Here is a 22,200-nt window from a genome sequence, read left to right on the forward strand (position 1 = left end):
TCTTAGATTTGCCCTTTTGAGGCTGTTTTCTGGATCTTTTAGGCGTGGCTTATTGGTTTTTATTCTTTTTTTTTTTTTTGTCTCCTCTGTATTTTCAAATAGCCTGTCTTCACACTCATTAATCTTTCTTCTGCTTCATCAACTCTGCTATTAAGACTCTGATCTTTCTTTCATGAGCCAATTGCATTTTTCAGCTCTGGAATTTCTGCTTCATTCTTTTTTATTATTTCAATCTCTGCTAAATTTATCTGATAGAATTATACATTCCTTTTCTGTGTTATCTTGAATTTCATTGAGTTTCCTCAACACAGCTATTTTAATTTTCTGTCTGAAAGGTCACATATATTTGCCTCTCTAGGACTGGTCCTTAGTGTTTTATTTAGTTCATTTGGTGAGGTCATGTTTTGTTGGATTGTCTTGGTACTTTTCAATGTTCATCTGTGTCTGAGCATTGAAGAGTTAGATATTTATTTTAGTCTTTGCAGTCTGGGCTTGTTTATATCCGTCCTTCTTGGGAAGGTTTACCAGATATTCAAAGGGACTTGGGTGTTGTGCTCTAAGCTGTATCTGCTTTATGGGACACCTGAAGCCCAGTAACACTGTGATTCTTACAGACTCATTGAGGTACCACCTTGATGGTCTTGGACAATATTCAGAAGAATTCTCTGGATCACCAGGCAGAGACTTGTATTCTCTTCTTTTACTTTCTCCCAAACAACTGAAGTCTCTCTGTTCTGAGCCATGTGGAGTTGGGAGTGGAGTGACACAAGCTTCCCTGTGGCCATCATCACTATGACTGTGCTGTGTCATATCTGAAGCCATCACAGCACTAGCTCTCACTTATGGCCTGTTGTAACCACTCCCTGGCCAGTGAATGCTGCCTGGCCTTGGACTCACCCTTGAGGACAGAGTGTGTATTAGTCAGGGTTGTCTAGAGGGAAGAACCAATAATATATTTATAAGGGGAGTTTTTTTCGGGAATATTAACTCACAAAATCACAGGGTCCCACTATAGGCCATCTGCAAGCTGAGAAGCAAGGAAGCCAGGCAAAATCCTAGAGCTGAAGAACTTGGAGTCTGATGTTTGAGGGCAGGAAGCATCCAGCACAGAAGAAAGATGTAGGCTAGGAGGCTAAGCTAGTGTAGACTTTTCATGTTTTCTGCCTGCTTTGTATCTTGAACACATTGGCAGCTAATTAGATTGTGCCCACCCAGCTTGAGAGTGGGTCTGCCTTTTACAGCCCACTGACTCAAATGTTAATCACCTTTGACACACCCAGGATCAATACTTTGCATCCTTCAATCCAATCAAGTTGACAGTATTAACCATCACAGTATGCTCTTCTCTGGCCCAGGGCAGGTCCAAAAATACTGTCTAAGATCCAAGGCCTGGAATCAAAGACCCCAAGAACCCAACTGGTGCTCTATGATCGTGTGACTGAATTGTTACCTAAGGTACAAGACAAATTCCCCTTTACTTTTCCCTTTGCCTTACTCAAGGAGAAGTCTCTCCCTGTAGCCAACATAGCTGGGGATGGATCGGGTCTTACCTGAAGCCAGCAAGTCTCAGTGTCTCACCCAAGGCCCTTGATGTAGTATCTAGGTATTGCTGCTGTTTTTCCAGAACCCAAAGTCTCTTTAGTTATCAGGTGATAAAGCCTGCTAGAACTGATTCCTTCCCTTCAAGATATCAAGTGCCCTCCTGTCCAAGAGTTTGTCTAGAAATGTCATTCAGGGGCTAGGCCCTGGAAAGTGGGCCTCATGACTCTGACCAGTACCCTATCCTGCTGTGGCTTAGCTGGTATCCAAGATGCAAAACAAAGTCCTCCCTGCTCTGTCCTTTCCTCTCCTCAAGCAGAAGAAAGTGGTTTCTTTTGGAGCCACAAGTTGTGAAGCCTGGATTTGGGTTAGAGGTGAGGCCAGTACTCCCTTAGCCACCCGGGCTGGTGTCTCAGTCAGTCTTGTGCACTCCTAGTCCTCTGGCTCTAGGTCCCTTTCCGCACTAGGATTCACCTAGGAGTTTCAGTTCTTGTGGCCTAAACTGCCTTTCAAGTTTATTTAAGACCCCGGAGCCTTTATCCTGTGGTGGTGATGGTTGCAGGAAATTAAGTTCTGACTGCTGGGATTGACAATTCCCCTCTGGCTGGGGCTGATTTAAATGCTCCCTCTGTGGTCAAGCATCAGCAGTGTTTGGTCAGCATTTTCTTTCTGCTTTAACACGGCAGCACTGAGTTCAATGCCTCACGACTGCTGAGTTCTTCCTCTCCCTAAGTTACGGAAATGCTCTCAGCACCATGCCTTCATTGCTGGAAAACGGGAGTGGGGTGGCGTCTGTGATTCAAGGCAGTTTTTTAGTATCTCTTCAGTGCCTCTTTCAGCTATATGAATTGAAAACCAGGTATTGTGTGTGCTCACCTGAATTCTGGTTCTTATGAAGGTGCTTTTGTGGTATAAATGTTGTTATATTGGTGTCCTTGTGGAGGGGACAATTGATAGAGCCTTCTATTCTGCCAACTTGCCCCATCTCCTCATCTTGCAGCTTATATTATATGTTAACTGTAAAAGCTTTACTTAAAAAGAAAATTCTGCACATCGGTCATACCCATTTATCAAAAATGACTTATTTTTTAAACTGGAAGATCCGACTGAGTCTTACTATTGCAGGTATTTTGATAACAAAGGTTATAATGGGAGTATGTTTTTATTCTAAGTCCTAACTTTTATCATTTTAACAGATATTTAAAATATTTAACTCTGCTTAATTACCAGTAAGCCATTTGATATGCTTTCTGGACTTTTAAGAAAGATTTATTTCCACTACCTTAAACAATCTTATAGTATGGTGGGCAGAATAATTGCACCTACCAAAGATGCCCACAACCCTATCTCTGGAATTTGTGAATATGTTGTAATTCAGGGCAAAAGGGACTTTGCAGATGTGATAAAGCTAAGAATGTTAGGATGAGAAGATTTTCCTGGATTATCCAAGTGGACCAACTCTAATCCCATGAGGCCCTAAAGTGGATAATTATTACTGATTGTGGTCAGAGATGTGAGAACAGACGGAGAACGAAGGGCCAAAGACCTTCAATCTGACCAGTCTCACGTCTTTCACTTTAAAAGTGGAGGAAGGAGGGAGACCATGAAACAAGAAACGTGGCAGCCTCAAGAAGCTGTGAGTGACTCTCACCTGACAGCCAGAAAGAAAATGGGGACCTTGGTTCCACCATTATTCTGTTTTAGAATTGCAAGAAGCATCCTTTAAAGCAATAAGGAAAGAAAATAAAAGTGATACACTTTAAGTATTTGGTTTGTGCTTAAGCCCTAGACATTCATTATATATGCTTATTCAGAATTGTATGGTTCCCTTCAGCCGTTAGCTATAGGTATCTAGTGATAAATAAGATAGTTTAAGACTAAATACATATCTTACAATTATATTATTGGCAATATGCAGCATAGGGTAATTTTGGAGCATTGTTCTGTTTCTAAAGCCCAGTATTTGCATCATCACAATCTAACAAAATAAATAAAATAGGACAACATAATTTTCAAGTACCTAAAAAATTATAGGAGAATTATATTTTTAAAAAATTCAGCTTCACTCTTTTTGAAATGATTATATTACTTTCTGTATTATATTCCCTTATACTCTATATTTGATACTGTGCATGATATAAACAAGTGTTAAGCTGAAAGTCAATAGTGTTGTTGTATCATAAAAATACTTCCTTTGAACTATTTGGCAAGCCTCCTAACTTCTCTAAATTTCAATTTTTTAATTTGACAATGATAGATTTGTAAAAGGTGATTTATTTATCTGATCATTTTGTAAACATTTATTAGAAGAAATTGCTCACATCTTCTACTTTTGAAATTTCAAATATAGTCAGTGGTACTCTACAAACTCATCTTAAAAAATCTTATTTACCAAATACAGTATTCATACTACTATGTAAATTATTTTGTTGCCTCCTAATACAGGTTTGCCTGTCCAAAATTTATTAAAAAGTTAGCATTACTGCAATAATTTTCTTTAAAACAGTGCATTTGATAAGAGACTAATAAGCTATGAGACATAGCCATTGGAGATAATACTTTTCCTCACTGTTTTTGATTTTCTAAATCCTTTTCACTTACCATTTAATCATTTGAACTATCTATTGTGTATTCATTTGTTCCTGTAGTTTGTCTCTCTCTTTACTTACTTCATTACTCATTTTTAATCTGGGGAAATAAATTTCTGGGTTTTATGTAATATCTAACAAGCTTAGTTTTTGTCCTAAATATATTGAATAAACTTCCTGTTGGAAATTTTAATAAATCAACTAATTTTAAATGGTAATTTTTGGCAACTTTTTAAAGCTTTCAATCTAGGTTTCTATATTAATTTTTCAAATAACCATATCAGTTGCATATTTTTAGGTATATAACCTGAGTTGCATGATAAGGAAATATACTCCATCTACATCATTTTTGCATTGTTTTAAGGGAATATAAGAAGTATGAGTTTTTAATTTATTTTATTCTGTGAGAAATCTGATTTTTAGAAAGAAACTACTGTTCCATTTTTGGGGGATTTTAGATTATAACTTTAAAAATAGCAGACTCTTCTCCCACCTATCTTATAAACTGATGGGACTAATTAATAATTGGTGCAATTAATTTGCCTTTTTTGGAAGGCAAACTAGTTATATACCTAAAACATTAAAAATATGACTTCCCCATCAAAATAATTTGTTATACTAAATAATAATATTAGATTTGAAAATACAAGTTTAAAAACCATAGATTTATATATAGTTTCACATATAAAAGTATTTTCCCAAACACAATATGGTGACAAAAAAATAAGAAGAAAACTAAAGGCTTCATAATTTCAGATTGATTAATAACTATAATATATACATAAAAAATACTACATAGTAATTCATGGTTATTACATAGATGTGCATGTATTAACTTGAAGAGACATTTATGCTATATTGCTATATAAATTAACTCCGATATAAAACTAAAATATAATCCCATTGCATAAATATTCTTAGGAAAAGTCTAAGCATAGACTTAAATATTCTTAAATGTCTGTTCATTTCTTATTGCTTTACAAACTTACTGTTCACCACTAACTTAGTGGCTTACAACAAAGCAAATTTATTATCTTATATTTCTATGAGTCAGAAGTTTAAAAAGAGCATTATGGGGCAAAAATCAAGGTGTCTGCAGGGCTCTGTTCCATCTGGCAGCAGTAGGAAAGAATTCACTTCTTGTTTATTTCAGCTTTTATAGGCTTCCTGCATTCCTTAGCACATCACCCCTCTATCTTCAAAGCCAGATGTGCCTATCTCACGTCATTGTGACTTCTGCTTCTGTATTCACATCTTCGCTGCCCCTGACTCTCCTGTCTTCCTCTTTCACATTATAAGGACCTTTGTAATTATATTAGATGCACACAGATAATAATCTTTCCATCTCATGATCTTCAACTAAATCACAGCTGCCAAATTCCTTTTGCTGTGTAAAGTAATATATTCGCAGAGTCAGGATTTTTCATGTAGACATCTTTGGAGAGCTGTTTTTCTACCTACCCCAAAAAGGTATTTATTTTTATTTCTTTTTCATTTCAGATAATTTCTGACCCTTTCTTCCCCACTCTCATCCACTAGCAAGTAATCATTATTAGCCAAATAGTGTATATCCTCCCAGATTATTTTTACATATATGTTTACACAGATAGGTAGATACTTATCACATCATGGAATCATACATTCTGTTATTATTCTTAAATTTTCCTTGAAATATATACTCTGAATATTTTACAGAATTTTTGTATAGTCCTCCTGTAGGTTTATGAACACAGTTTTAATTTGACGGTTGCTGCCAAATTGCTCACAAAAATGTTGTAAAATTAGAAACCCACCTCCTGTGTCTGAGGGTAGTTTTTTCTTCACAATTTTTGTAAAGGTTGGACATTATTATTCATTATAATATTTGTAAAATTGGAAAAATATCTGCAATTAAAATCAGAAATTAAAATCTTTTAAAAACAACAAAAATGCTTTGCAGTACAGTGATGTTGGGAAAATCAATAAATAAATTCATGAAATAGATGACAGTCAAGGAAGAAAATAAGAATATTAACACTACATTGTTTAACGAAAAATGTCAGGGAAACTGGCTGAAACAAATACAAAATTAAGTAAAGCCTTATTTTATACATTACTTCAAATTTTAATATCAGATAAATGTCAGTCTGAAAAAAATCAATTAACCAATAACTTATAAAACAGAAGATATATATACTGATTAATGGGTCTTAGATTTAAAAAAAAATTTAAAGTAATAGAAATGTGATAAATCACAAAGTAAAATGGTCAGTGTATTTCACCATGTAAATATTTAAAATGCTTTTGAAAATCTAAAAACAAAAAAGTAAAAGCCAGCAATAAACCAAAAAATTAGTTTGGAAAATACTTGTCAAACAAAACTGTAATACTTTCAATAAGTATTAAAATTAAATAAGGCTATTAATAAATGACTGAGATTATTTAATTCATGGACTACATTCATGAAACACATTTAATTCTCAGAAGTATAAATGCTATACAAATAAAATAAAGACTCTAGAAAATAATGTATTTAAATTAAACATTCTAATCAAGTTAATAAATTTGTAAACCTATCATTTTATCCCATGAAACTATAATAATGCCTGGTACATAGGAAGGCACTTAAATATTTATTAAAGAGAAAAATGAATGAATGATTTCTTCATAGCATTATTTATAATATTCAAAATTTGGAAATTACCCATATGTGCAACCCAAATAAAAGAAACAGTTAAATAAATGATACCTAAATAAAAAATATCAATTAGGTAACATAAATCATGTTTTGGAAAATATTTTATGTCATCTGAAAAAATGTTTAAAAGATAATTTTCAACATTAAGCCTGAGTCCTTTTATAATTAGTTATGACATCAATGAGTTTTCTCTAATTATATAGATAATGAAATACAGCTACAGCTGATCTCATTTTTTCTTGCTTCTGCTTACCCAAAGCAGTAGGTTGTGTAAACTCTAATGGCACTTCAACTTCTCTGAGGCCATGCAAAGCCTCCTTACCTCAAAGCTCTTGCCTTGTTGATACATGAAGTCACTCTTTTCCTGCTGCTAACTCTTCGTACTACTATGGCCTTACCACCCTTTATACCTACTTAAGCAGCAAAGTCATTGAACCCACAATAAAATAGCCTGTAATAATATTCTGAACCATTCAAATAACTTAGGAATCAGTTCTGCTGCTGTCTTGAGTTAATTCTTATACTTACACTTGATCGATCCCTGTCTGTTGCTTTGAAACTGTTTTACTTCTGGAGCACAATCCTCGCTTTACAGGCCCATGCCTTCTCTGGTAACTCAAATACTCCTGGCCATGCGTACACCCTCTTCTTTTTACTTCAGCAGATTTCATATCAGAAAGATGTAATTTAAAGCTAGATTATCCATGACCCCAACATTATAAGTACTGCATAAATAAAACAGTGAGTTTTGGCAGGATAAACTGAGCTTTATTTCTCTACATCATCTGTCCCATGCTATCACCCCATAATTGACACCATCTTCCTCCTTACAGGTGGGTTGGTCATGGGAACTCATTATAAATATAAAATGCTTTGTAATATTCTTCTGACGAGGGGGACTATATTTTCTGAGAGGAGGGGGAAATAGTGATTGGAATAAAACCAGAGTCTAAATTATATGCTTGTAAAAAATTAATTCAAGGTAGGTTTATGGCACCACAAGGATTTAGGAAAAATTGTATTTGAGATTCTCTAGAGCAGTGTGGCCACAAACAGGTTTTCTAATTTTTCTCTGAAATGCATTTGAAAATTATGTACCACCTCACATTTACTAAGTTAAAATAAAATTTGTTTCATTATAGGTTTATGAAGTTCCAAGTAATGCAATTTTTCAGGTTTTTGTAAACTTAAACATTAAGTTGTTTTTGTGTTTAAAGAGGACACTCCCAATTCCTCCCACCCATCCCTTATAACATTGCTGTCATTCATTTTACTTATCCATAAGCTATGATCACCAAATACATTGTACCAGTTATTTATTTTGAATACTGTTTTCAGTTAGATAAATTAAACACAAAAAAACATACAATCTTTATTCTATCTTCATTCTTTCTCTAACAATCTTCCTTTTTTATGTAGACCTAATTTTCTGACCTATATTATTTTCATTTTCTCTGAAGACTTCTTTTAACATTTCTTGCAAGCCAGATCTACTGGGAATAGATTCTCTCAATTTTTGTTTGTCAAAAGAAGTCTAGTTCTTCACTTTTGAAGGATTATTTCACTGGATACAGAATTCTGGTGTAGTGGGATTTTTGCTGTTGTTGCTTTGGTTTTTCTTTTAGCACTTTAAATACTAACTTCACTCTCTTCTTGCTTGCATGAATTTTTTTGAAAAAACAATTCCTATGTAATTCTTATCCTTGCTCATCTATAAGTAAGTTGTCTCTCCTGCCATTCCTGGCCCTTTTGATTATTTTTTATTTGTCTTTGACTTCTGGCATTTTGAATATGGTGTGCCTAGGTATAGAATTTTTTATTCTTATTTTGCTTAATGTTCTCTAAGCTTCTCGCATTTGTGGTTTGTGTCTCATCGATTTTGGAAAATTGTTAGTCATTATCACTTTAAATAATTTTTTGTTGTTGTTCCTTTCTTTCTGTCTTTTCCTTTCCATATTGCCATTAAACCTATATTAAATATTTGATAATTGTTCTACATGTTGTAAATATTCCTTTCCGCCTTTTTATTTTCTCTTTGCTCTTTAGTTTGGGAAGTTTTCATTAGCATTTATTCAAGGTCATTGATACTTTCTTTAGCCATGCCCAGTCTACTGGTAAGCCCATCCACTCCATTATTGTTATCTCTTATAGTACTTTTAAAAATTTAGCACTTAACTTTACTTTTCTTCCTTAGAGTTTCTATCTCTCTCTTTACATCACTCATTTGTTCATCTTTTTTTTTCCATTATCACACATAGCATACTCATCATAGTTATTTTAAATTCATGGTATGATATATTAAAAAACCTCTGGCATAACTGAATCTGGTTCTAATTTTTGCCCTGTCTCTTCAAATTGTATATTTTTTGACTTTTAGTAAAATTTATATTTCCTTTGCTGAAAGATAGACATATTGGGTCAGTTAAAAGGCACTGAGGAAAATAGATCTTTAGTGTGAGGTTTTATGTTTTTTCTGGCTAGGATTTAGGCGTGTTTACTGTTTTCTATATCTGTAAGTTTCAGAGGCTAAAATTTATTCTGTTGTCTTTGTTTTTGTTTCTTTTCTTTTCCTTGTGTTTCTTTAGATCCTCCTTCTTAAATAATGCTTTAAATTTTCAGTTCTTTCCATTGTAATTGCCTATTACTATGCAGAAGTCCTATTGATGTGGTGGTAAGGTATGGGGAGAAATAGTTTTCTGTTGTCCTGTGATTAGATTGCAATCTTTCAGTGAGCCTGTGACTCAGGGCTGTGATCTTCACAAATTATTGCTAGTGCTTTTCCCCTCAGAAAGGAACTGGAATTAGGTATTCCCATCCCCCCGTGTCAGGCTCCTGTAAAACCTACAATGGTTAGGTTCTGGTAAAATAGTTTGACTTGAGGGAAGGCTTTTGTTAAGGAGAACAGCTCTGGTTATATTTTTATATGGTTACTTTTCCTCTTCCCCTGCCAGGGGATTTTCTCAGATCTTTGCCCTGAGAATTTGCTGGGACTTCTGGGGGTCAAAACTTATGAAAATGTGGGTCCCCCAACAAGGCTGCTCTCCCTCTAGTTCTTAAGTCTCAAGATTGTGCACCCGAGCTGCCAGCAATTCAATGATTACTGTTTAAGTTTCCCTATCCCAGAGCTAGCTGCAGCAATAGGTTCCTGCTCCCGGGCTTCTTTTCTAAAAAGCTGTGATTCTCTGTATTTGCCTATGTCTCTAATTTGAAGGACAGCAGCTTGCCTTTGCTGGATTTAAGAAAAGTTGAAGACATTAAAGTTTTTAGCTCTTTTTTCTTGTGAAGATGAGAGTGATGACTTCTAAGTTTCTTAAATGTCTGACCTGAGACACTTAACATTTTAGATCTCTGTTTAGTTTCATTTATATTGATCATTTATTTGCCTTTAGTCTTACAGACTGTATTCATTTCCAAAATTATGCAGGCCAATATCTTATTCCCCATAATTCTCAGTGAGATTGTTTCAAGCATTTATAGTACAATGAATGTCTTTCATCATATTCTACATTCCATCCTATGATCCCCTGACCTCCTAAGTAATCTGGCATTCATCTGTATACATTAAAGTTCACTCATTATCCTATAAAGTTATATGAGTTTGGACTAATGCACAGTGATATATATCCACTATTACAACATCACAAACACCAGGTTCACTACCCTTAGTAATACCCTCTGCTTCACTCATCCAACCCCTCCCCATCTTGAACCCATGACAACCACTAATATGTTTACAGTAACTATAGTTTTGCCTTTTTCATAATGTCATATAATTGAAATCATATAGTATCTAGCCTGTTTAGATAGGCATCTTGAATTTAAAATTCATCCACATCTTTTGGTGGCTTGAGTACTCATTTTTAAAGCACTGAATAATATTCCATGCCTTACAGTTTTCTTACTCCTTAGTTCAGTTAGGTCTGAGTTCCTGTCCTATTACTGAGAAGAGGCATGTGGACACTGGAGAGTGAGTAAGGCAGAGTAAGGTTTATTAAGTGAAAGGAAAGCTCTCAGCAAAGACAGGGACCTGAAGCGGGTCACTGGAAATGGGCCTGAGTTCTGTTTTTTTTTTATGTAGCAAGAACAAGGGAGTCTTCTGTGGGTTCTTCCCAAATGGGAAAGGTAAAGCTCCCTCCTAAGGGTGTTGCATCTGTGCATGTCTGGGGTTGGCCATAGTGTCTACATCTTGGTTATAACCCATGAGTGCATAAGCGAAACCTACAGGGGGGCTAAAACCACAATGCTGATGTCATGTTAACGATATTATAATGAGCTGGGTCCAATTAAAGATATTTAGGTTGATTTATTTCACCTGCACCTAAGTTGGGACAGTCCCTACTGAGCAAACATCCTGGCATAAGAGGAAGTTCTTAATCAAATTTCTTCCCATTATCTACATGGGCAGTGCAGGTGCGGTCCCAAAGTGTTTTTCCACTCCCAAGACCCTCCCTCTCTATCTACATAACTGGCCTTTAACTGCCTCCTCTCTTACATGGATGGCTATGCCATAGTTTACAAATTCACCTATAAAGAACATCGAGGTTACTTCTAGTTTGTGGAAATTACGGCTAAACTATGTTATAAACATGTGCAAGCAAAGTTTTGTTTGGAGATAAGTTTTTAAATCAGTTGAGTAATTACCTAGGAGTATGAATGCTACATTTTATAGTTAGACTATGTTTAGCTTGGTAAGAATCTGCCAAACTGCCTTCCAAAGTGGCTGTACAATTATGCATCCACTTTGTTGCCACAAGGGCAACAAATGAGCAGTATTCCTATTGCTTTACATCCTCACCAACTTTTTTGGTGTCAGTTTTTTGGATGTTAACCATTAGAGTAGGTGTCTCGTAAAATCTAATTTTATTTAAATTTGCATTGTCTTAATGATATACGATGATGATTATTTCTACCTGTGTTTCCTCTCTAGTGATGTGTCTGTTAGAGCTTTTGCCCAGTTTTTTCTTGGGTGGTTCGTTTTGTTATTGTTAAGTTTTAGGATTTCTTTATTTTGTATACATGTCTTTATGAATTTCCCAAATATATTCTCTGATATTGGGCCTTGTTTATTGATACTCTTCGCAATGTCTTTCTCAGGTAAGTTTTAAAACTGATAAACTGTGAGTTATTTTTTTCTTTCATGAATTTTGTCTTTGATGTTGAATCCAGCAACTAATTGCTAAACTCATCATCACACCAATTTTTACTTATGTTTGTTTTTTTCTTAGAAGTTTTCTAGTTTTGGATTTTAAATTTAGGCCTATAATCCATTTCAAGTTAATTTTTTGTGTAATTTATAAGATCAGGCTAGATTCTCTTTTTTTCCCACACAGAAGTCTAATTGCTTTAGCATCATTTACTGAAAAAAAAAACTATCCTTCCTGCATTGAATTGCTTCTGTGACTTTGTTAAAAATTACTTGACTATATTTGTGTGGCTTCATGTCTGGGGTCTCTATTACATCTCTAGTCCATTGATTTATGTGTCTACTCTTCTACTAATATTCTACTGTTTCTAATTCTATAGCTTTATAGTAAGTCTTGAAATTGGATAGTATGAGTCCTTAAATTTTGTTCTTCTCAAGCATTTTTTTAAGGCTATTCCAGTTCTTTTGTTCTTGGGGGAGAATTTTTTAAATGTATTTTTAAATTTTAATTTTTATGGGTATGTAGTAGGTGTATATATTTGTGGTGTGTTAGGAGTATAAGGTATAATCATGTTGTAAACATGTTTTGGCAAGAGGTCAAGACACGGCAAAAAAAGATAAAAGTGTAAACATGTCTTGACCAAATAGGACATGTAAAGCAAGATAAAACGGAAAGATGTTGACACGGATGTTGCCAAATGTATCTGGGACTTTGGATTTTGATAAACAAGTTTGGTAAGCAGTCATGGACACTGCAAAATATTTTGATTTCGGACTTTTGGCAAACAAAAGGATCAAAACAACAATGAAGATTACCATGGTCATAAACAATCAGGAAGAAGGACTCAGGACCACACCTAAGGATGAAGCACAGAAAAGAAGGACTTCACGACCAGTTGGCTGTGGCAAATCCCCAGTTAATCTCTATGCCCCTTGCCGCATGCTTAGCGGCAAGAGCTAGCTGTATGGAGGCCCTCTGCCCATTCACTCTGACATTGAACAACACAAGGATGGACAGACTAGAGGTTGTTTGATCCTCCAAGGGTACACTTGAATGTTGACTGGAACTCGGATTGAATGATTTTAACTGCTCTGGTGAGGCTGGCCCTTAATAACCCCCTTTGAGTGTGTTGTGTGTGTGTGTGTGCTGAGAAATGACAGTTGGTTATAGTAATTATTAAATCATGTGATTCAAGCACCTAACTTGAGTGGCCAGTTGTTGTCATTTCCTGTGCTATAAAACCCTTGAGAAAGCACAAGTTATGTCCTCGTGACATGGTGCATGTGAGATGTTTTGACACAGGCATATAATGTGTAATAATCACGTCAGGGCAAATGGGGTATTCATCCCCTCAAGCATTCTTCATTTCTTTACATTATAAGCATTCTAATTATACTTTTTCTTATTTTAAAATGTACAGTAAATTATTGTTGACCGTAATCACCTTATGGTGCTATCAAATACTGGATCTTACTCATTCTATCTATGTTTTTGTATATATTAGCTATCTCAACTCTATCACTCACTACTCTTCCCAGCCTCTGGTAACCATTATTCTATTCTTTATCTCAATCAGTTCAATTGTTTTAATTTTTAGCTCAATTGTTTTAATTTTTAGCTCCCACTAATGAGTGAGAATGTGCAGTTTGTCTTTCTGTGCCTATCTTATTTCACTTAACATAGTGTCTTCTAGTTCCATCCATTTTGTTGAAAATGACATCTCACTCTTTTTATGGCTAAATAGTACTCCATTGTGTATATGCACTACATTTTATTTGTTTTCTTTTTTTCACATAAACTTTAGAATTATTGCCAACATCTATAGAGTAGCTTGCTAGAAACTGGATTGGGATTGTGGTGAAACTATTCTGCAAATTGAGAAGAATTGACATTTAAATAATATTGATTCTTTCAATTCACAAACACCAAGTATCTTCCCCACTTATTTTATTCTTCTATGATATTTCTCATCAGTGTTTGGCTGTTTTCTACATATAGATGCAATACATATTTTGGTAGATTCGTATAGAAGTATTTCTTCTACTGCTTTTTCACAAAGATCAAAAGTAATTAAACGAAGGAAGAATAATCGTTTCAACAAAGGGTGCTAGAGCAATTGATTATCCATAGACCAACGACTGAACCTCAGTCTAAACATTTAAACCTTACACCTCATACAAAAGTTAACTCAAATGTATTACAGACTTACATAAACAATGTAAAACTACAAAGCTTTTGGAGACCACAAGGGATATTATCTTCAGGATCTCTAGGTGAGCAGGGAATTCTTATACTTGATGCCAATAAACATGACCCATTAAAAAAAAAGAGTTAACAAATTGGACACATCAAAATTAAAAATATTTTCTCTAAAAAAGACCTTCCTTAAAAGGTGGAAAGACAAGCTGTGGACCAGGAGAAAATATTTGCAAATCACATATAAAGGACTGAAATATAGACTATGCAACAGACGGAAACTCAACTGTAAAAAAATAAACAATCCAATTAGAAAATAGGCAGAAGACATGAACAGAAATTTTACCGCAGAGGACATAACAATGGAAAATAAGTACATAAAAAGGTATTCAACAATGCGAGCCATTAGGGAAACACAAATTAAATCAACCATGAGATACCACTAAATACACATACGAGTAATAAAAATTAAATTAAAAAATGTTGACAGTAGCAAATAATGATCAGGATGCAGAGAAAGCAGATTACTCCTATATTGCTGATGGAAATATAAAATGGCACAGCCAGTCTGGAAAACAGGATGGTAGTTTTTTACATGACTAAACATGCCAGTACCATATGACCCATAAATGCATTCCTGAGTATCCCAGAGAGATGAACACATACATTTACACAAATACTTGTACACTAATGTTTACAGCAGCTTTATTTATAACAAATAAAAGTTGGAAATGATCCATGCCATTCCATGGATGACTTGTTATATAAACTATTAGGCATACACACCATGACATAATACTTAGTAGTAAATACATGGAATTATTGATGTGTGATAACCCGAACAAACTGTCAGAAAATTATTCCAAGTGAAAAAAGACAATGCCCAAATCTTATATACTGTATAATTTTATTTAACATTCTTTTTTAAATTTTGGGGTTTTTTTTTGGTGGAGGGAGGGCAGAGTATTGCTTTGTTGCCCAGGCTAAAGTGCAGTGGCACATTCAGGGCCCACTGCAACCTCTGCCTCTCCGGCTCAACTGATTCTCCCACTTCAGCCTCCCGAGTAGCTCAGACTACAAGCTCGTGCCACCATGCCCGGCTAATTTTTGTATTTTTAGGAGAGATGAGCTCTAGCTATGTTACCCAGGCTGGTCTAGAACTCTGGACTCAGGCGACCCTCCTGCTTTGGCCTCTCAAAGTGTTGAGATTACAGGTGTGAGCCACCATGCCTGGCCTATATAACATTCTTGAAATGATAAAATTACGGAAATTTCCAGTTAGGTAATCTTAACCACACAAGAGATGCTATTTGGAGATGGGGCCTTGAGAGATAATTAGGTTTAGAGGAGCTCATGAAAGCAGAGTCCTCATGATAAGATTGGTGCACTTGTGCAAAAAAAAGACACGAGAGCTTGCTGTCTCTTTCTCTCACTGCTGTGTAAGGATACAGCGAGAAGGCAGTCATTTACAAGCTAGAGTCTGACCATATTGGCACCTTATTCTTGGACTTCTAGCCTCCAGAACTGTGAAGAAATAAATTTATGTTGCTTAAACCACTCAGTGTATGATTTTTTTGATGGAAACCCAGGTGGACTAAGACATACAGCTTTTATTCTTTTTCTCCTTAAGCCAAGAAAGTTGCATTATTTAAAGTTTTGTAATGTGTTTAAGAACTTGCTGATATCATTTACAAGCTATGTTATAGCTCTTAGAGTGCATAAATATTAATTTCAGAAGCTATAAGAAGATATATTTTAAAGGAAGAAAACATTCCTAAAGTGCCCCATTTGCTGTTACTTCATTCCACCATTAACTTTTTGAGTTAACTTGGGTTTTATTTTTCTTTTTATTTCCCTCCTTTTTAAAATTAGAACACTTTTTGCTTATTAAGAATCACCTCACAGATGAAAGAAAAATGCTCCAATTATCTTTTGGGAATGAGTTTTCATACTACATGCACATCAATTCTTCTCAAGAGGAGAAATACCTATTTCAAGACTTCTTTTAAAATTACAATTTAAGCAGCTCTTATTTGTGTCAAAATTATTTAGTCTGTTTGAATTGCCCCAAGAAAAAATATTCTAAGAGGCTTTATAAAAGGAAAACTTCTTGTTATTCAACTCATATGTTCCTCCTGAGAATTTTTTAAAACACATCTATTTTAAGAACCTGAGGGAAAATTTACATTTTACCCAGAGTTGTTGTAAACAACAAATATAAAAAGATTCAAACAGAGTTGCTGAAGCAGGAGTGTGTTGAATTACTCTAGTAATTCTTTAGCATCTATTTATATATGTTTCTAATAGTTCCCTCAGAAATATTCACACAAAAAAAGAAATATGATGTTAGAAGCAACAACGTAATGGTCCACTCATACAACATGTTCCAACAGATAAATTATTCTAACACCAATACAAGTAGAAATATATCTAGGCATTATAGATCTGCATCTGTTTTTATAAGACATGCTTACATAATGTATCGATGATCAAATCACTTCTGTAATACAACAACTATGTCCTGGCCCATAGTGGGTACTAATACATATTAGTAGTTAAAGCAATGAAGGTACTTAGTTGTCATAAAATAATGGAATATAAGCATGACCTAAATACATTCTATATATAAGTGTGTGTTTATATAGATGTAACATATATATATATAATATATATATATATACTGTATATCTATACCTACATACATACTCTCAAGCACATATATATGTAAACTTATGATTTGTAGTCTGATTTTTTTATAGAAGAACTGAATTCTCCTTACTGCCTTCATATAAGAAAATAGGCATTCATTTTTCTCTCGATCCTATAAGTTTGCATGATGAATCTGATTCCTCTACCTTTGCAAAGTTGAACATCCTGCATTGAGATGGTGTGGTGGCATCTCAAGATCAAGGAAACTTGGTTCTCTAAGTATCTGGATGTAGAAAAATTCTAACCAACCCAAATCAGCAGATTTGAAAGCTGGGAGGTGTTTGGTAACACCATATAGTCCTTGACTAATATACTCAGTGTTATTGTTCCTTAAATGATCCATGACTTACTCTGTTTATATTGTCAATATAAATCAAATTTTATATAAACATATGCCTTTGTTTAGACAGAAAACACCATATTTTTAATAATAATTCTTTATGTAGACACAGCTTAACACTGGTTTTCATTTCAAATAATATTATGAAATGATGCTGGTCCTAAATATCTGTGTGCTCTGAACTAGAGTAAAATTAAATCTCATTTGATTTTAGCTATATGTACCTTGAGAAGATACTACTAGATAATCATATGCTATATTATGTATTATGGTTTGCCTATACCAGTTAGCTGCCATCCTACTGAGGAAAAAGACATCATTCTAATGTACTGTAATAAATTCTGATCATGAAACCAGCCTATTAGGAAGCACCTCTTGGATATCATGGAAAATATGCTAGGAAAATACATTTTTTTTTAGTGGTGAGTGCATGAAGCCCTGTAAGTAACATTCATGTATACTATTAACAATTTGATCCAAATTATATTGTTTTTATTTTCCTTCATAGGGAAAGAAAAATAGGCACTGAGTCAATAATGTCAATAAGATTGTTGTCTCTTAGAGTTAAAAAGAAATACAGAGATTCTTTACATCATAGCATCAATTGAAAATAAATAGAAGGTGTAAAAACTAATATTCGAATTAAAACTACCTGGAGATATCCATTCATTTATAATACGTGGCTCTACCGGTTCTCTCAAAGTTATTTTCAGTGCCTCCCTGCTTTTATTAAGTTGAAGGCATCTATTTAATCAGAGAAAATTTAAAACTTTACTGAAAGATTACACAGAGGAAAAAACTATATTCTGCTTTTCAGATTCTAAGCAATATTTCAAATTCATAATAGAGACAACGGTTTGAAAAACCACAGCTTTGGTTTAGAACAGGCACCCATTTTGTGGGGAAAAAAAGATTTTAAGATTAAAAGGGCTAAAATTGAGAGGAAGGAAGACAGAATTTATTTAGACAAAAATAAAGGGGTAAGAGATTGGGCGAAGATTCAGATAATCCAGACCAGGTAGTCTTCACTGGGGTTTCTAGAGCTGTCAGTGAGAAAGGGGCTTAATTCAGGAGGGTTGAGCGGTGCTCACCTCACAGGATGTGCACATAAAGGTGTGCAAAGTTGACCTCCAGCAGTTGGTCAGTCTCTGCCAGAGCAAAAACCATTTTTAATATCCTGATGAGACTGCGTGAGAGGCCCTCATGTCCACAGTTCACATAATCTACAGAATGGATGGTCTCGATGTAGTAATCTACAGGATGTAGTAATCTACAGGATGGTCTCGATCTCCTGACCTCGTGATCCGCCTGTCTCGGCCTCCCAAAGTGCTAGGATTACAGACTTGAGCCACCGCACACGGCCGCAAAGCTTTTTAATGGACATTACAGGTATGACTTACACCTTAATTTTATGGACCATTAAGAAAACATTTGACAAAATGTAACATTTTTAATAACATGAATTATAAATTACAATCTGGAGGATTCTTACCTTTATTTATATCAAAGAGCTTACATAAAGCGTTAAATTCTTTTGTTATGAATTATTTCAGAATTGATTCTCTTAAAACGCATACTACAAAAATAATCACATATATTTTGGGAGAATCTTTGAATATAGAACTTTAAGATTTTTAGGCCGGGCGCGGTGGCTCAAGCCTGTAATCCCAGCACTTTGGGAGGCCGAGACAGGCGGATCACGAGGTCAGGAGATCGAGACCATCCTGGCTGACACGGTGAAACCCCGTCTCTACTAAAAACTACAAAAAACTAGCCGGGCGAGGTGGCGGCGCATGTAGTCCCAGCTACCCGGGAGGCTGAGACAGGAGAATGGCGTGAACCCGGGAGGCGGAGCTTGCAGTGAGCTGAGATCTGGCCACAGCACTCCATCCAGCCTGGGTGACAGAGCGAGACTCCGTAAAAAGATTTTTAACTGGTTTTTTGTTCTATATTCCTATGCTACATCAAACTACTCCTGCCAGATGACAATTTAGTCTACTTTAGCACCAGAGAAATCAATTCACAATCCTCCCACACCATAATCAATTGCATTTATTAATTCTCCAGAACTGTGTCTTTCTGTGTAATCTAAATATGTTTCATTTAACCCAATTTGGCCTTAACATAAGAGAAGAAATATATATGTCTTTTCTGAGTATTAAAACTAATCACAGACATTAATAATGCTATGAAGTCATCTTTTAAGACTTTGTTCCTCTGTAGAATAATTTTAATTCTTAAATGAAATGTGTGTGTGTGTGTGTGTGTGTGTGTGTGTGTGTTTTCATTTGGTTGCTTGATGTCTGTCTCCAATTCTGAATAACATCAATTTCCTTTTAGGATGTACTATTTCTCCCCGACTGAGTATAGTCTAGGTGAAACTCACTAAGCTGCCCTCCTCTAGCTTGAAATTTTTGGTTTTAATTGCACGATTTATTTGGTTATTTTCAGGCTTAATTGCTGTGCTAAATATCTTCTATTATTGTAAATTCCATTTTTCAAAGTGCCAGAACAATGGGATCTCCCTTAAGAGGTCACTCTTTTACAAAAGTCTGTTCACAGATCAGCTTATGCTCCTGAGCTTTTATTTCTCATTGAAAGTGAATCCATCATTCAGCCCCTTTCTTGGTAGATGATAGATAGATAGATAGATAGATAGATAGATAGATAGATGATAGTCATAAAGAGATATTCATTTAATTAGACATATAGTTTTATTCATGCAAGCATATGTTAATTGAAATTTATGGTAATCATACTAACTACAATGGAATTCATTTTCAGGATTTTTATAATCAAGGACCAGTGAATATGCTAAAATCTCAGGTTTACGGATGCATCATTGTACTTATGCTCTTCCTTTCCAGTTAAAATAGCCTAAAATTTGTCAACCCTGTAACAGTTACCATGTGCCTGAGAAACAGTCAGATTAAGGCTTCCATAGGAATTGACTAAAATGATCAGGTTTTCGTATGTTACTTTAAAATATATAATTTTTTATTTTAGTTTAGATTCAGGGGGTATAAGCCCATGTTTTTCACCTGGGTATGTTGCATAACGCCAAGACTTGAGGTATGATTGATCCCATTACCCAGATGCTGAGTATAGTACCCAGTACTTAGTTTTTCAATTCTTATTCGCCTCCCTCCATCCTCCTTTAGTAGTCCCCAATGTCTATTATTGCCACCTCTCTGTCCATGAATAGCCATTCTTTAGCTCCCACTTATTGTATGTGTTTTTAAATAAGGTATTTTTTTACCTTTGTAAAAGCAAGTACTGTCCTAACTTAATAATATGCTGTGTCCTTCCAAATATCAAACCCTATTTTTATCATTTGAACTGGAGATGCCCCTTGATATCTTTGAACCTCAAGATTCTTCCTATAAAATTAAAATAATTTCTGTCTTTAGTGGTGATGTTATTTTTCTTTTAAATGCTTTAATATTTAAGAGGAAAATAAACTATCATAATGATTTTCCAAATCAATATTATTCTAGTAGTTATGTGAGGAAAAAATTAAAGATTTTCTTCTTAAATTTAGGCAAGGCTGATTTAGGCAAGCATATTGATCCTTCCCAATCAAAATGCTGATCCCCAGAATCTTGGACACGCTTAAAATTATTCCGAGGAACACACAGAAAATGGCTGGGAGAGTAACCCAGGAAACATATGGCCCAGATCTCAACTTTCTTGCCCAATCCGTTGCCAGCTGAAATGTCACTTCTTCATCAATGCTCCCATCACAAAATGCTAATTTTCTTCAGTTATTTTTCACTATGTTTTCTTTTCTTAATAGCATTTACTACAATTTAAAAGTATTTATTTACTTTTTATATTCTTCCTTCCTTTAATAGAACAAAAACCTTATCTATCATACACTTATTTCTACCTATACATCTTGCTGTCACCAACTTCTCTCTTCTTATAATCTTCTTAATCAACTCTAATTGACCTTTATCCTAATTTCTCTCCTAAAACAGGGCTTATCAAAAATAGTGATGACCTACATCTTGGCAAACCTATTGCAATCTCCCCTTAGGTACGTTCAGTCTGTCTCAATTCTTAATATATTTTTGTTTATTGACCCGGTGTCTACATTTTTACTGCCTTACTCATGCATTTCACACTTATATCTAATCAGTTAAACGTTTACACATACATTTCTGAAAAAAAAAGAAATAAATCTTGATTTTCCCTTTTGTCTCACACTCTTCATCCAGTCTATTAGTAAATCATGTCTATACTTTTTTCAAAATACAACATAAATCTAATTTTTTAAAAATAATAATATACTAATACCCAAGTGAAAGATACTATCACTTACTCCTGTAACACTACAACAGTCTCTCAGTAGTTGCCTTGCTCCTAGTCTTGCTCCTTTCCCCTAATAGATCATTTTCCACAGAGCAGCCATTATCAGGTCGAAGTGTAGAACACATTCTCACTTCACTATTTATATAACATTAAATTTAATTTTAAATCAGGCATGTTACATACATCAAGCAAATAGTTATTAATAATTTATTAAGAAACATTTTCAGATGAGTCAAATAAATAGGTTGGTTTAAGGAGGTAATGAGAAATAAGACAATATACACTCGTGTCATATGCTTTATTGGTGAAGAAATGGAAGAAAGTGATGTTCTGAAGAAAAAATGAGGGTTAGAAGTAGTTTATATTACATATTTTCAAAAGTGGCTGATAAAGAATGAGAGATTGAAGATGAAAGAGAAAGAGAGTGACTGTGCAAGGACCCAGATGAGACATGAGACTGTGGCTTCCATTATGTCTGTCTCTGTCTCTCTATCACTTTATAGAGGCAGTTAAGAAGCAATTCACAGAGAGAAAAAGAGTTTAGTAACTTTTGTCATTGAGACATGCAGATATAGAGATAGAATAAGAATTTCCTAGTGCCTGTCTCTTCAATTTAACTCAATTTTAAAATCCAATTATGTGTTTAAAAATGCATATGAAATACAATGCCTAAGAATGGATTACAAATGTTAC

This window comes from Trachypithecus francoisi, unplaced genomic scaffold, assembly GCF_009764315.1.
Source record: "Trachypithecus francoisi isolate TF-2019V2 unplaced genomic scaffold, Tfra_2.0 Lachesis_group13, whole genome shotgun sequence".
NCBI lineage: Eukaryota > Metazoa > Chordata > Mammalia > Primates > Cercopithecidae > Trachypithecus > Trachypithecus francoisi.